At 45.9% G+C, this 15,586-nt stretch overlaps 1 protein-coding gene and 1 long non-coding RNA gene across 3 annotated transcripts in view; one reads left to right on the top strand and one right to left on the bottom strand.

Annotated features, from left to right (window-relative positions):
- Window positions 1-15,586, bottom strand: part of TOP3B (topoisomerase (DNA) III beta) — a 91,209-nt gene that overhangs the window by 58,433 nt on the left and 17,190 nt on the right. The window lies entirely within an intron of this gene.
- LOC108497661 lies at window positions 3,547-14,502 on the top strand. Its single transcript, XR_001874926.1, has 3 exons — window positions 3,547-3,575; window positions 10,651-10,903; window positions 13,931-14,502. It is a non-coding gene; the product is annotated as an uncharacterized LOC108497661 (long non-coding RNA).

The following is a 15,586-nucleotide window of genomic DNA, read 5'->3' as shown; positions in this document are numbered from 1 at the left end:
AAATGTAAAAATCAAGTCTATCCTTCCTAAATGTAGCAATCTTCCACAAGGATGAAGTTTAAAGTTAATTTGTAACTGCTTCTGTAAATATCTTTGGAAACTTCTGTGAAATTTTTCTTGCCCTCCTCTCTTCTCTTTGTTTCTGTCTGTCACCCACACCCACAAAGTGTATGTATGTTCAAGACCTAATTAAGAAGGTTTTATAAGAGTTTGTACATGTGTTTTCACACAGACGGTAAAGGTGCAGTGTGTTACTATGCTGCTCATGTGGGACTGCATTAACCCTGCAGATGGGAAGAGTGTTATGAAAGAAATTGTGATTAATAGCATTAAGAAGCTGATTAAAATAAAAACCACGTTATTGCAGCGGGGGTCTCATTAAGGAATAGTCATGCCTGTCTGCCACAGATTTAAGAACTTTCAGCCACAAGGCCTTGAACAGAGGCAGCTCCAGTTTAAGCGAACGCAACAGAGACTCCACCCCCAGTGACATCAGATTGAGTTACACTGCAAAAACACCCCAAGATCTGCAGAAAAAAAAATCAACTTTTCTCCTTCCCCTCCTTGATGTTTAAAAATTATAAAAACGCCATTCTTCTCCAGCATTAGACGCTCGCAAGAAGCCCTTCTTGAAAGCAAACTAACAGCAGAACAAATGACTTTCCTCAGCCTCCTTTCCAATGGGAGGGGACAGCACAACCGCACATTTGCAGCAAAACACCACCAAAAAAAAATCCAAAGAATTCCCCAATGTCCCCCAGCCCTGAAACACAGAAATTAAATCAATCAATTCAGCATTACAATAGAGCAATTCTCCTTTCACGGAGCAGGCAGGAGCACGTGGAAAGGGCTGTGGCACACAGCGACAAATCTGGGTCTGGGGATGGATGGTGGGCAGTTGGGACCTTTCATTAACTTTATTTGCAGTTTGTTCAAAGTTAAACCGACAAACCCGTTCGGAGCTTGCTGTAAAGTTACACGTTTTTCACATAAATATCCGAGGCAGTTGTCTTTCTTTAGGATGTGTCATTTCCTGTGTAGCTATAATAATATACTAAGTAAAGGGATAGCAATGAGTTTACATATGTATAGACAATGTGCATAGGAAAGATAGCAGGATGTTGTGTATATACAACAGCAAAATTCAGCAGAAAGCATTTTGTTAAAAAGTTTGGAAAATGACCACACTGAAATAAGAAACAAGCTTCAAGTATGCTTGGCATTCAAGACAAGACTGGCAAATAAAGATTTACGGAGAAGTCAGCGTGGGACAGGAAAGGCTCCCTGTTCAAAGATTTGGGGAGGTGGATGTCATGCTCAGGACACAGGTCACCAAAAAGAGCTACAAAACCAACTTACTTCTTACCTGCGCCCCACGTGCTTTATTTTACTCTGAATCGTACAATGCTAAAAGTGTAGCAAGGCATAAGGAAACTCTCTGGCGACTGATAGCAAGCTGAAGGAATTAACTGCGGGGATATAGGAGCTCACCTTTGCTCCAGGAAGGACATCTTCCTTTTTTTGCTGTAAGATATCTACTTCTTCCCCCCCCCCCAGCAGTAAAGTGTCAAACCCACAAAGGAAGCAATATAATTAGTGCTGGTACCTACTACTAACTCGGATCTCTGAAGACAGACCAGTACAGCTTTTCAAATGTCTACCATTTTGAAATCAGAAAAACGTTTTCTAACAGACAGAAGAATCCCTCTTGAATCCCCCCTGGCCCTTTTGAATTCACGCCCTGCCTTACATCAAACGTTTTTTTGCTGATTAACTGCACAATCAGGTCCCTGCAGATCAGGAGAAGAATGGAGAAGAGAAAAGCAACCTCTTTTCCAGAGAACAATACCATTATTTCAGCTCCATTGGACAGGAATGTGTGATTTCACAGCCCACTGCCCTTCTCTCCCATCTCCAAAAACACTGCCAGAGATCCACTGCTCCAAGTCCCCACCCATTAGTACCCAGATCCAGCATTTACAACTTGAGTTCAATGTTTGTGCATGGGGGGCTACACACATATATGAATACATATATGGAGAAAATATCCAAATCAGAACCAACTCACAAGCCAAAGAATAGATACAAAGGAAGTTTAGTTTATTTTTAAAAATAGCTAATATCCTTTTTGTATAATGTAAAATTCTAGTTCATACCGACAAAAGTTATATTTTGGGGTTGGATTTGGTATGAAGGTAGTGAACAAATGAAAGGAAAGGATATTTTAAAATTAAATAATGCAACAATTTAGAAGGAAATATACTTCTTTTTTCCCCCCCAAAAAGACAGGTAACTTCATAAAATGCCAGTAAATACAGTTGAAGGGGAAAAAAACTCTTTATCCCCACAAAAGTGTACAAAAGTTTATTGCTATTTCACAGCTTACCCAGTTCCTTTGCTGGTAAGTTTGTCTCACTGGTGTATGGAAACATTTTCATTTTAAAAACATCTGTTGAAATCGACTGTTGAAGAACTGAGGAACTATGTATTTGGAAGGGGAAATAACTGTACAGTTGTTTGTTAGTTAACAATACAGCAGAAACCTTTCCAAAAGAGAGACTCACCAAGACCTTTCCCTGTGAGAAGGACTGTCTCTCAATACTCTCTCAGTCTTTGTTGATGAATGTTTCAATGATTCCTGTGTTTTGTATTTGCAGGACAAGAGAAATGCTAGAAACCTCACCTCCCTAGCCTGTAAACTTTGATATCGCCTGATTTCAACTCAACGGCGTGTACAAAAGGAAAAGCTCTTGTCGTGAAAGTGCACTGGAGTGACCTGGTGTGTTCCAATCGGTCACAATTAAATCCCCTGCTTGGCTCAGCCCGCGGCGGCGGGAGGAGCAGGAGGGGAGCGTGGCCGTCCACGCTGCTCCAGGAGGGAGTGGAGCAGCTCCCCCGTGGGCACGCACCCACGGAGCCCCCCAGAGAACGCTCCTCACCCACAGCAATAATTACTATTCTAAACTTGACTAATTTAGCGGTTTGTTTAGCCCGGGCAGTGGCTGCTTTTCTAATTGCGGGAAATATGTCCAGCTTTGAAACCGAAATAGACACAAAATAGCTGCAACCTCTTGGGCAAGGCACCCTCCCCCCCGACCACACTCCTCCGATCCGGGACGGCTGGGGATCAGTTTTGTTCCCCCAACACAGCACCGCCGAACAAAAGAGAGAAAGAGAGAGAAAATAATATTTGCTCAGGTCCCCCCTCTGCTCGCCTTTGATTTATCTGTTTACAACCGGGGACCCCCTCAGTTGAAACAAAAAATTCAATGAAAATGTAGTTGGAGAAAAGGCGGGCAAACTACTGGAAAAAAAAAAAAAATTTGTGAATGGAAGAATGTGTTTGTGCATTCATTGTTAAAATAAAGAGCGTGCCGTGACGTCGGCACGGGGCAGCCAATGGGCGGAGGGGTAATATTTTTAAATATCCTCCCCGGCAGCCAATGGCGGAAACGGTGGCAAAGACTAGCGCAGGGGCGAGCCAATGGCGGGCGGGTATGCTAATGAGGAGCTGGTCAGGCAGGAGCTGAATGTCAACTAGTCAAAGATGGAGGCTGGAGCAGGGAGGCCATGAGGTTGGTACCGGAGGATTTGCCCACGTTCCGATCGATGAGGGATCGGCGCCCTGGCGCGCCCGGGGCGGCGGCGGCGGGAGGCGGGCGAGGTGTTTAGAGGGGCGCGGAGCCGCGCCGCTCCCGCCACCTCTTTTGCGCTTCTTTTGGCAACTTTCCCCCCCGCGGCGCGGGGACCCCCTCGTTCTCTCCCGTGCCGCAGGTACCGCGCGGGGACCGGGGCCCGCCGGCCCCGCCGCCGCCCACGGCCGCATCCGCCCGCCCGGGCGAAAATGGCGGGAGCGCGGGCCCGAGGGGGCGCGAGGGGCGCGGCGCTGACAATGGCCCGCGGGGCGAGCGGCGGCGGGACAGGAGGCCGGGGGCGCTCCCCGCCCGGAGCAGAGAGGGCAGGGGCGGGGGGACCTGGCGGGGAGCGCGGGGCGAGGCGAGGGCGGGGGGAGCCGCGGGACGGCGGCGCCCCTCGTCCTCCTCCCGTGAGGAGGCTCCCCCGGCTGCGCTCCCCGGAGAGGTTTCTCCGCGGTGCGGGAGGCTTTTCCTCCCGCACTGTAAGTGCGGCGATTCCCCGAGTGAAGTTTGGCTGGTCGGTTTGCGTTCTGTCGTGCGATCGATGCGAGGTGTTGAAAGGAGCGGGCGGGCGGAGCCGCCGAGGGCGGCAGCGGGGCTGGGGATAAAACTTGGGAGCGGCAGGAGTGGGGAAGGGGCGGCTGTGCCCGCCGGCAGCGGAGCGGGGAGCGGGGACAGCGCGGGGCGCATCGCCCGTGCGCCGAGCGCGGAGTAGCGCCGGGAGAAGCAATGCCGGCGGGCAGGGCTGGAAATCTCTAGATAGTGGTGAGCTTTTTTTTCTTTTTAACCGTCTTCCTCTCTCAACCGTTTCACCCATGCAAACAGTCCTTAGAAATGGAGTGGGACCCCACGAATGAAATTCTTGTCGCCGGGGCCAGGCGCGCTCCCTCCCCACCCCCAGCCCGCGCTGAGGGCTGTTTCACGGGAGGATTCGCGGGTGCTGCCCGCTCTCATTGTGCCACAGCGCTCCTCCTGCAAAATGCTATTCCCAATTTTAAACGTAGCAAAACTCCTATCTCTCTAAACAGCATGTAGAATTGCTTTGCTAAAAGATCCTGTTTTAGAAGCTCCCTCTTTCTTTCTTTTTTTTTTTTTTTTTTTTTGGCTAAAGCCCCCCAAAGAGCGAGGCAGTAAGTCACATGCTATCTCCAGCCAGTATTTATATTGGCTTAATATATAAATCTCGTAAAACTAATGCTTTGCTTAAATAGTCCGGAGTTTTTGCAATAAACCAGGGTGTGCAGCCTAAAGTGTTTCTTTGGCATTCTTGCACTTTGCCCCAATTCCGCTCCGTTTCCCTCCAGTGTGTGGTCTTCGAGTTGTGTAAGGAAAGCTCATACCCTCAAACACAAACCTGGGACTCTGGAATTAAAAAAAAAACCCACTTCCCAAAGTTTAACGTACACTCTTCTAGTTTTCTTTTTCTTTTCTTTTTCTTTCCTTCTTTCTTTTTTCTTTTTTTTTTTTTTTTTAAAAAAAAACAAACATCTCCAAACTAGCCTAGGCTTCTGGATTAGGGATAAATTATTGTTAAAAAAAAAAAAAAGGAGGAAAAACTGAAATGTAATAATAAAATAAGAATGATACAATTTAAGATTCTAACTGGGCTGGGACATTTCCAAATCAATTTGCTTTTAGTTAGTACTACTATGATAAAGTGACAGCTGCAGTTCATGTAGTGCATTTTCTCACTCAGCCCAAATTCCCCCACAACCAAATCAGTTTAATTCATTTTAGCATTTAGTACAATTCTTACTTGTCTATACAGTTCATGGAAAGTTGTTTTCTTTCAGTCCAAAGTTTGGATTTCTTTGCATAGAAATCCTTTGCATTGTTTGAAATAAAAGAATTTTATAATTTCTCAAGTGATTCTTATTTAACAAATAGTTATATTTTCCAGCTTTAAATAAATGGTAAACAGTTTAAGCCTAAAGACTAACGAGTTGACTTTTAAATGTTACTTATTGCTAAAATTATTTGGAATCTTTGATTTTTAATGATTAACTGATGTTTTCTCCTTACCACCCATATATTCTTTTGAAAAAGGAAAAATTATAATAGTAATGTTTTCATGGTGCAAGTAGGTGATTTTTAAAGGTCTCACTGCTGAATTGCAGTTGTGTTGAAACCTTGCTTAGATGCCTGTGTGAAATAGCAAGACTTCCTTAGCAATTAGAAGTGAAAAATTTAAGCTACTAGAAGCATATATGTCATAAATACCAAATATTTTAGCAGCTGATTCAGATAAAGACAAGAGAAAGGATATTAACTTATTGTGTCTTTAATATTTAGTTCATACACCTACTTTTGTAAAATACTGGGGTGCTAAAATGCAAGGAGGACAATCCCAGTTCTGGTATTTGCTTTCACATGCTCTAATGCAGTAAATTTGTAATTGGTAAGGGAAAAAAAGTCCCTAAAGCAAGCTTATCTAAACCCTTGCTGAAGTTAATTCAAAATGCATTTGTGAAATATTAAAATCTAATTTTAAAGAATGACATTGTTTCAATGTGGTTGTTGAAGAAACTCCTTTTTTTTGAATGTAACGAATCTGTTTTAGAGTAAATCATGCACAGAAGGCCATCACTTGGAGAAGTTTCTAACTGATTTATCACTTATTTTGGAAAGTCTCTGAAGTATGCTGTTGTCCAGAGCCCTTTTTCTGTTGTACTACTGGCAATTATGATGAGCAGTGCAATATTAAAAGGGCATTGGCTGGCAGAAACATGACCCCCTTTAGCAGCCCACCCTCTTCAGAGTGGGCAACAACCCTAAAATAGATGCCTCCTCCAGTGTATCTATGCACGTATGTGAAATAAGGTTTTATAAATATGAGAGTGGTTTTAAATAAGGAGAGAGATTCTGGTTATACATTTTGATGTGTCTGTCTATACAAATGGGCTGGAATAATTTAAACACATCCTATTTAAAACATAAGCTCCAAACAGTGCTGTGAGCTTTCAAGGCATCACATTACCTGCTTTGTTTACCAATAGCTTGTGAGTAATTAATTATTAATTTCTAAAGACTTCCATACAATATCTACATTGAAATTTTATAATGATTTCTTTATAGTTTTTCCTCTTAGAGGAACTTTCCCCCTTACGTTCAAGGTGGTCCCTTATCAATGTCTATAGGGATTTAGTGCTGATGATTTGTTTCTAAGAATCTGTGGTGTTTATACTGTGATTTTTGAGTGGTGACACACAGATGCATGTGAGATTCAAGCACAGACGCTAGGTATTTTTATACCTAAGTTTCATCTGATTTGTTACATTTCCCATAGCAAATCAAAGCACTGTGTATGTATACCATTCTATATGTATACACCCCCCTCCCAGCTTTTTTCATCTGTATTGGTCAACCATCATAAAATCACAGCACAATTAAGAAAACTTCTGAAGGCACTGGAAAGGGTTGGCACTTTCTGTGATTTGTTTAAATTGTGTAGTTCATATTCACTGACTGACCAATTTGGGGCTTATGGAAACACATACATTTGGGGATGCCGAATTATGTCCCTTGTTGTTTTATTCTCCATTACTGCAGAAAAATATTTTATCGTATAAAACCTTTATAACATACCGTGCCTAGATATACTGGGCATGTAGCACAAGACTTGAATGGTTTGTTTAACAAGCCATACTAACAGTGGTCTTTTTCTATCTCTCTCCCTTTTTTTCTCTCTGTCATTTTTTAAACTAACTTTTTTGGGGTTTGTTGTTTTTTGTTTTTTTTTTTACCTTGTCTAATTACGATTGCAAATAAACTTTGTCATGCAGAGTTTTATTGGGGCTAAACATAAAAACGTTATTGTGGTTAACACTGTAATGTAACAGTCCCTTACAAAAGGATGCAGGGACAGCTGTGCAGAACGTGACAGCGGCTGCTGGTATCGCTGGCTCTGACAATGTTGCACTACTGTCTGCACAAATAAAGCAGTGCAATAATATTGTCAAAGCATTTGGTTCCAGTCCTAATACATCCTTTATGATCAGTTACTGTTGCACACACAACCCTTGACATTATGGCATTCTGTAGTTATTTAATGCATTTTAGTAGGGAACCAGCCTCCTACTCTGATTTCTTCCCTCTACCACAAAGGCTCGAACTAGCATTAAAATGCCACGATCATGTAGAAATTGCCTAAAAAATCCCTACCCATGTGTTTGTTTATTTTGTGTTTGGGTTGAGTGGTGTGTATGGAAATTCCTTGGGTTTTGTTCCCCATTTTGACTGCTTCAGTGTACAAAATGGATTGCCCTTTCTGCCACTAGCCTGGGTTTGTGTGTCCAAGTTGTAAAATAAAAAGCTGGCCTATTCACATTTTAAAGCCCTCTTGTCCTCCTTCAGAGCAATCACCACCTTTAAAAATATCTTGACCAGCTTTGAATATTTTCTTGCTTCTGCTCTAAAAATTAGAGTTTTATGAACCTAAGGATGTTACTGTTGTATAAAGAATTCAGTGATTTAATATATACACATGTATTTACACACTATTTAATTTTTGCTTCCTATTGATGTATTTTTCAAGTTCCATCGTATTTCACTTTTAGAGAAATTACTGTTAAGATTAAAGCAATATTGATACCTTCATTTTCATTTTAAAAAATAGCATAAAATACCTAAATAATAATCAATTTGGATATGAAAGGCAGTCTTTCCCTGCACTTCCTAATATCAACGGGGAGTGAGGCTGAGAGACGTGGAGATGATGTAGGCCTAGAAACAGGAACACTGCATTCAGAATTGATCTTTAAATAACAATATGATGGTGACTGTCACTCGTGGTGTAGTTGGAGGCAGATGTGGTATTTTCCCTTGCAGCTGCTAAGAAAGGGGTTTGGAGGGCTGGGGGATGGGACCTTCCTCTCTCTTTTTTTTCTTGAAGCCTTGAGCTGTTACCTTGGGAGCAAAGGGTGGGGGTGGGGAGAGCCGTCATACTGGAAATCAAATCTAGGTAAACGAGTGCTTTCAGATTGCACAGCACATCCCAAGCCATGCTGGGGTGTGCTGGTGAGTGAGCCATGGGGAGGCAGAAAATGGAGGACCACATCCTGAGGAGGGGAGCGTGTCCCATTTTAGAGGGATGAGGGGAAGCCGAATCCTCAATAACTCCAATTCTCCAATGAACAGGGGAGCAAACAAAAGACACCTTTTCAGTCCCTCTGTTTCTGGGGGGAGCTGAAGCCTGTCTCCCTCTCACGCCCAGAGGAGAAGGCTAAGCCTCCATGCCTGATCCGGAGGCACGGTGCTGGTGGCCCATGTGGTGTACTCCCAGGCCTCAGTGGAGGTAACCTGAGCTGGCATGGCTCCCTTTCTCCAGAGTTTTTCTTTTTGTCCATCTCTGCATTGTAGTACGGTGTCCATTTTGGTATGCATTAAAGAACAGGGAGGCCTGTTTAGCTTTGACACTTTCCCCTCTTCCTCCTTCTAAATCTTGATTATTTAATAGGTAGGAGAGAGCAAAATCTGTAAGGGCTTTGCTGGGGGGTGTCTTCCCCTCACATCATCAAAAGGAGCACAAGAGTGACCAGAGTGAAAGCATAAAGGGCCCTTTCCTGCCCCTGACCAGGCAGGAAGAGAAGGAGAGTGGACCAGTGAGAAGCTGGAAGCCACCCTGGAGCAGGGCAATGCTTTGTTCTCTGTGTGCGTGTGTGCTCATGGAGCCCATCAGTGAGCGAAAACAAGTGCTAGTGAAAGCCCTGGTGGGGCTGATGCAGGGCTGTAAGATGGCCTCTCAGACATGTGAGCCTGCCTTGTTTGGAGGTGGAGAAATCACAGGGGGAATAGATGCACAGTTGTTTTCCTGTATGAAGTTATGTCTTTAAAAATAATATGGTCACTACACTTGAAAACCTCCCTTGGGCGTGGGGGGAATTTGAGGCGTGTGATACAAGGAAAGGCCTGTGCCATGACAAGGACCAAATCCCATTTGCAGAGGGAAAGGGACAACCTTCTGAGGCCTCCTGGCTCCTGCTGGGGCTATGGAGCTCACAAATACTCTTCACTGAGTGCCAGCTCTTGGGAAGGCAGGCCCCAGGCGTGTGAGGGGAGAGGACGAGGTTCCCTGCAGATTTGGGCCTGGGATGGAGATTACACATTCCAAACCCTCCCTTCCCCACTTTTTTTTTTTTTTTAACCCTGCCTGGCTGAGGAATGTAACAGGGAAAAAAAAAAAAGCAGTGGAGGAAAGAAAAAAAAAAAGAGGGGGGATTCGGAAGCAAAGGCCCCTTCAGGAGTCTGTATTTGTGCAAGGGAAACCATTTGCATGTGTGTGGAGATGCCAGAGTTTGTCTCCAGTTGGGTCGGAGGGGGAGGGCGCGGGAGGAATGCGGGGAATCAGGTCGGGCTGCGGGGGGAAGGGCTCCGGCAGAGCTTCCATCCTGTTGTTGCATAAACTTGTTAAAAGAACCCCTCCTCTGTGGAGGCAGCACACATAGGGTATTAGTGTAGTGGAGGAGGCCAGACCTGTGCCCTGGCTACACAACCAATTGGAGCGGAAAGTGAAATCAGATGGTTTAAGTTTTCAGAGGGATTTTTTTTTCAGGGGGACTTTTTGAGTCATTGAATTGAGTGCTAGATCTCTGTTAAGGTCGCTCCTGCTCTGGCCGCTCTTGGGTGGTTTGGTGAAGGGAGGTGGCCGGGCTGGGGCAGGAGGTGCCGCTTCCCCTCCTGTTGTGCCACTGGCCCGGCTGTGCACACTTGGGCTGGGCCCCAGCTAGAAATCGAACCTCTGCCCCTGCAGGCTTGGGGATGGGGGCTTTGTGGGCAGGTGGGGTGTGTGGTGAGGGGAGTCTGTCCCTTGCCATGGGGGAAAGAGTTACTTGGGGGACCCCAAGATTAGCCCCACGTACACTCTTCCCCAGGCAAGGAAACTACAAGGCCTTTCACTTGCCCTGTACACGCAGGGCCAGCAGTGGGATCGGCACTTCCAGGGTGATAGTATTTAGCCCTATTTTCCTCCTGCATTTAGAACCATAAGTCGTCTTTTTTTTTTTTTTTTTCCCATCAGACAGCAGAGCACTGGTAAACACCATGCAGAAAAGCCGTATTGTGGGGTTACAAAGTCTGGGCTGTTTAAGGAGCTCTGTCATTCCTTTTAATGGAGCTCACTGACGCAGGTCTGGGTTCTGCCAGCCGAGGAAATACTGCTGCTGAGAAAAGGGTTATTGAAACCCACAAACTAAATATTATAAGCAAGAATCAAATGGCAGGACATTCTGGAGTGTAATCCCTCCTGATTTCAGGAGAAGGGGAATGTATTGGTAAGTGGCTGTGGGTGACAGAATCTGTGAGTTTGGTGGGTGAAATGCACTCGGAAAGGTGATGTTTTCAGAGAAGATTATCAACCCTTACTCTCTCAAGTCTCTCACACCTGGACAAGTTGACTCTTGCATGGAAGCAAGAATCCCCTTTTTCTCTGGACAGATTTGTACAAACTTGCTAGATAGACTTAAGGAGCCAGGACTGGAATGCTAAGAATTTTTTCTCTCTCTTAAAAAAAAAGAAGGAATTAAAAAGGCAACACTTCCCAGTTTTAAAACAATGATAAAATTATTAAATAGGATGGAAAACTCTAAATCAACTCTCAGCCTACAGCTGTTTCCAAAGTGTTTGCTCTGGCCTTTGGTAATAGTGTCAATTCTACTGCAGAAAATATATTGTAGACTATATAATGTATTTAATTGCAAGATGGCTTTTAAATGGTCTCCTTTCCTCAGGCTAGAGAACTGGCAGTGACCAGGGAAGCAAGGCTGGACAAAGCTTTGTGCCCTTCTATGTTTTGTGAGATTGCAACTGAGATGAAAATTTAAAAAACCTGCTTGCCCCGAGTGACATCTTTAACCACAAGAGAAACAAGCAAACAAAACAGCAACAAAGGGAAGGGGAAATGGCTCCCTAAGCTAAACCAGGGAAGGCAAGGTCTGATCTCACAAGGACCAGAGGCCTCTCAGCTCCAGAGACTCAGCTCACTACTTCATTTATCCCAAGGCTTCATTGTAAGGACACTTCAGTCTATTTGTCTGCTAACATCAGAAAAAGGGAACTTAAACACATAGCAGTGGCTCGCTAAAGTAAGATTCCCCATACGCACTGCCAAATAAAAAGCTTCCATTATTGAGCAACATATAAAATGCTATTTCCATACCAGTCTGGGTGACATTTCCATTTAGTTTCTCTAACTGTGATTAAAGGCAAGAGAGGTTTCTAAACATATCTAGAGATGCTGAGCCTCCTGGTGTATAAATAGCATGCATTTCATAATCTCATGTTTAAACGTTTATTTTAAAATAACCCCCATATACATTCCAGAAAGTCTCCCTGCTATAGGACATAGTGCAACCCAGGCTTTGCATATTATTTGCAAACTAGAGGAATATTACTGGAATACTAGTGGAGGCTGATTCAGTCTTTTATTTTTCCTGTTTTGTTTAAAAAAAAAAAAAAGCAAGGTGTGGGGAGGCCTGTGCCAATACACCACTTAGAGATAAGGAAATTTTTGAGACACATCTAGGCTCTCAGCACAGATCCAGAAGCATAAAGTAACTTAATTGCCTTTGCTTGGAACTTAACTTGAGGCTGAGGTTTCTAATTACATCTCTTACCCTCCCGTGCCAGCTGTAGCTTCTTCAACTACTGAAGTACTTAAGTTGTGAGGAAGTCATCAAATCGTGCTTCCCCCCCACACTATCCATGCATTAGTAACATCACTTGATGTGCAGATTGTGTGTTTCCACTGTAAACTTGCCAGTGGGTTTGTCTCTTGGGCCATTGGAGAAGTTAAATTGTGTGTATTAAGTCTAAGTCTTGTTTGAGATAACATCCAGGCTGAAGAGTGGAAAAGACATGGTAAACAATAAACAAAATAGAGACCGGATGAGAATAGATGGAAAGGTAAGGCTGAGCCTAGTTGCATCTTTTTTAATGTTCTCAGTCCAACTGGATGTCTAGGTTGCAGGGATTGTCGGGAAGCAGTGGCAGGATTAAACCTGAGGTTTTGCCAAGGTAACAAGAACACATAAGTTTGATAAAACTCAATTCTGAGCTGCTTTCAGCAATCTCTGAATATAGCCTTCTAATTAGTGTAAGCAAAGATTTAATACAAATAATGTGGAAAAAGCATACCTGTTTTCTTCCCCAGGCATCACGAAGGATGGGGAGAGGGAGGGATTGGAACAGATTAGAGATTTTGTTTATCAGGCATTAGAAAAAACCAAACATTGAATGGAGCTTGCCCAGCTCCTTTTTCTTTGGCATGTCAGGCAACATCAAAGGGGATGCAAGGCTGCCTCACCAGCATGCTAAAAGCCAGGAACCTCTAATGGCAAAGACCAGATAAATGTGGCATAGATAAATTAGCCAAGAATCCATGAATTAGGGGATTGTCTCTCCATTACACTCTTATTTAATCCACTGGAAAGCAGACTGAGGAAAGAGAAGCTTAATGTGTCAAAATCATGACCTGGTTTGGGATGGCCTGGGAATGAAGCTTCCTTCCTCTGGACTCTCAAGTGTTCCTATGTGACAAATGCACTGGGGCAGGTTAACTGGGAGCCAGAGTGCAGAGGAAGAGTCTAGCTGGCAAAGCAGCCCTTAAGTCGGAGGTATCTCAGCTCTTTCCTGGGGATCATTTCTGTGGCTGTTAGTGTGTTCAGCACTAAGCCAGCCGCAGTTGAAGATTGTGCCTTCCAGCCTAGGACAGAAAAGGTGCTGGGGAGGGGGAAGAGAAGAAAAAGCCAAACAAAACAAGCTAGGGCAAAACACGTGTGCGTCTCCAAACACTGTTTAATCTGTGTGCATAAATGTGAAGTCAGTGCTGGAGAGCCAGCCCTGGAGATCCTGTTTCACTTTCTAATTTTTGGTGTGTACTTAATCCTGTGATTTCCAGTGAAGGGAGGGGTATTTTAAAACACTGGGCTCTCCAAGTAGGAAAGCCCTAGAAAGGAAGTTCTCTGAAGGCTTGATGCCTGTTACTAAGAGGTTCAAAATACAACTATCAGTTAATCAAATAAATAACGCTTCCCAGCCTCTAACAGCTAGGCAGCTAATTGACTGAGGCTATTAATAAAGGAGAGAAATTTGTACAGAAGAATGTGAGAACTGGGGATGGAGGAAAAAATCTGTTCTGGAGCTAAAAATGTCCTGGGAGAAAGGGATAGTGCCCATACACAGATTCTGTGGGTCAGAGATTTACTCCGTTCCTGCATCCTCACTCTCTCAGGAGCACATGGGGCTGTCATCCATAGGGCAGTGCACAGCTTTCTAACTTTTTACCCCTTCCCCATTTGCAGGCATGGAATGAAGCTCTCTCCAGTCACCTGCTGCAAGACACATTATCCAGCTTCCTAACCTTAAGGATGAGACCCTATCAATATTGCCTCTGCTTTTGTGATCAGGGTAGTAGTGCAATATTGCTTATAGGGTCTTTTCTTTTGAGGGTTATTCTTCATGGAGAGAAGAAAGCCACATCAGGAAAAACTAATCCTATGTGCCCACCGAGTTAAGGGAAAAGTTGTGAAATGCTGAGCGTTCTTAGATAGGCGAGTAATTGTGCAGAGATGTTATTTGTGACAAATAATCGTGCTATTCTGGTGACTCAGGTTGTGAGTAATGGGTATATTTCTGATGCTATCACACAGGATTCAAAACGGCCTCGTGTTTAAAACACATCAGCAGTGATTGAAACCAGAGAAACCCATCAGGGCTCGTTTTTAAAATACTATGAGTCCCGAGACATTTGAAGGGTGCCTATATTACATACTGATGTAAACACCCACCAAGGGATGGGAGGAGATACATTGCCATACTTGCTGTTTCCGTGCCTGATCCCAGCCCGAAAACGAGTGCGATGCGAAGCAGAGCACAGCACAAAGAGGCCGAGGCTCTAATCCCAATAACCTCCTCGAAACAAAGCTCATGCTTCTGCCTGGTGAGCGCGGCCCGCCGGGCTCCGCAGCCGGGTCCCGCAGCCGGGGCTGTTCCGGGGTCGGGCGGCGCAGCGGGGCCGGGCGCTGCCTCCGGCCCTTCCCAAGAGCTGCTCTCTGAGGTACGTGGGAACGGAGCAGGGATGGGGCTGTTAAATCTCCTCTCCGCTTTGTGAGTATCAGCTGGGGGCTGACAGCAGCCGGGATGGCCGAGTGGGTGGCCCTGCCTTCCATTTCAGGTGGTCCCCCCGGTCCCTTTCGGGACCTCAGGGGCCCAGGGAAAGGGGTGGTGGGAGGGGACTGAGGGCCGGATCAGGGCGCGGCGGAGCAGCCGCTGCCGCGGTGCTTTCCGTCCAGGTCCCCGGGCGCCGCGGGGCCGCTACCGCGCGTCTCCCCGGGGCGACCGGGCTCGCCTTGCCGGTCCGGGGGTGTGCGGGGGAGGGCCCCGAGCCATATGGCGGGGCCGTGCCCCCTGCCTCCCCATTGTACGGCTGACCCTGCCGCTGCCCTCGGTTTAAACCCTCCTCCTCCCCTCCCCGGCTGCCCCCCCAGCATCATTCCAGTGAGAAGCGGCCAGCTCGGAGACAAAGCTAGGACCTCCCCACCCCACTCAGGCTCTCCCTTCGTGCCCTCAGCCCGGCAGCCGGGCTGCAGGCCGGGGGCTACTGCAGCTGCTGGGCCAGCGCTGGGACCACCGGGCGGGCTGCCCCTCTTTCCCTGTTGCACTACTGTCACGGTCGCAGCGAGCAGTGCAATAATGAAAGGGCGTCAGTGCGCTGGGGAGCGGCGAGAGCCGGGGACGAGCCGGTGACAGCATGCGGGGACGGGACGTCCCGCCCCCCCTCCCCCGAGAGCCACCTTAACAGGGGGATGGGGGACACACATACCACTCTGACGGACGGACTTTGGTTGTGCAACTTTCTTTGTTTCAACACGCAGCGGCGGTGAGTGTGCGCGCAGGGACAGGGCAAGGTGAGCGGCTCCGCGCACCGCTCGTCCCGGGGCCGCGGCCGCCGCCGCTTC

This window comes from Lepidothrix coronata, unplaced genomic scaffold (genome assembly GCF_001604755.1).
Source record: "Lepidothrix coronata isolate B3197 unplaced genomic scaffold, Lepidothrix_coronata-1.0 Scaffold51, whole genome shotgun sequence".
In the NCBI taxonomy this organism is placed as follows: domain Eukaryota; kingdom Metazoa; phylum Chordata; class Aves; order Passeriformes; family Pipridae; genus Lepidothrix; species Lepidothrix coronata.
The sequence above is the reverse complement of the archived record's forward strand: the minus strand, read 5'-3'. Positions and strand labels throughout refer to the sequence as shown.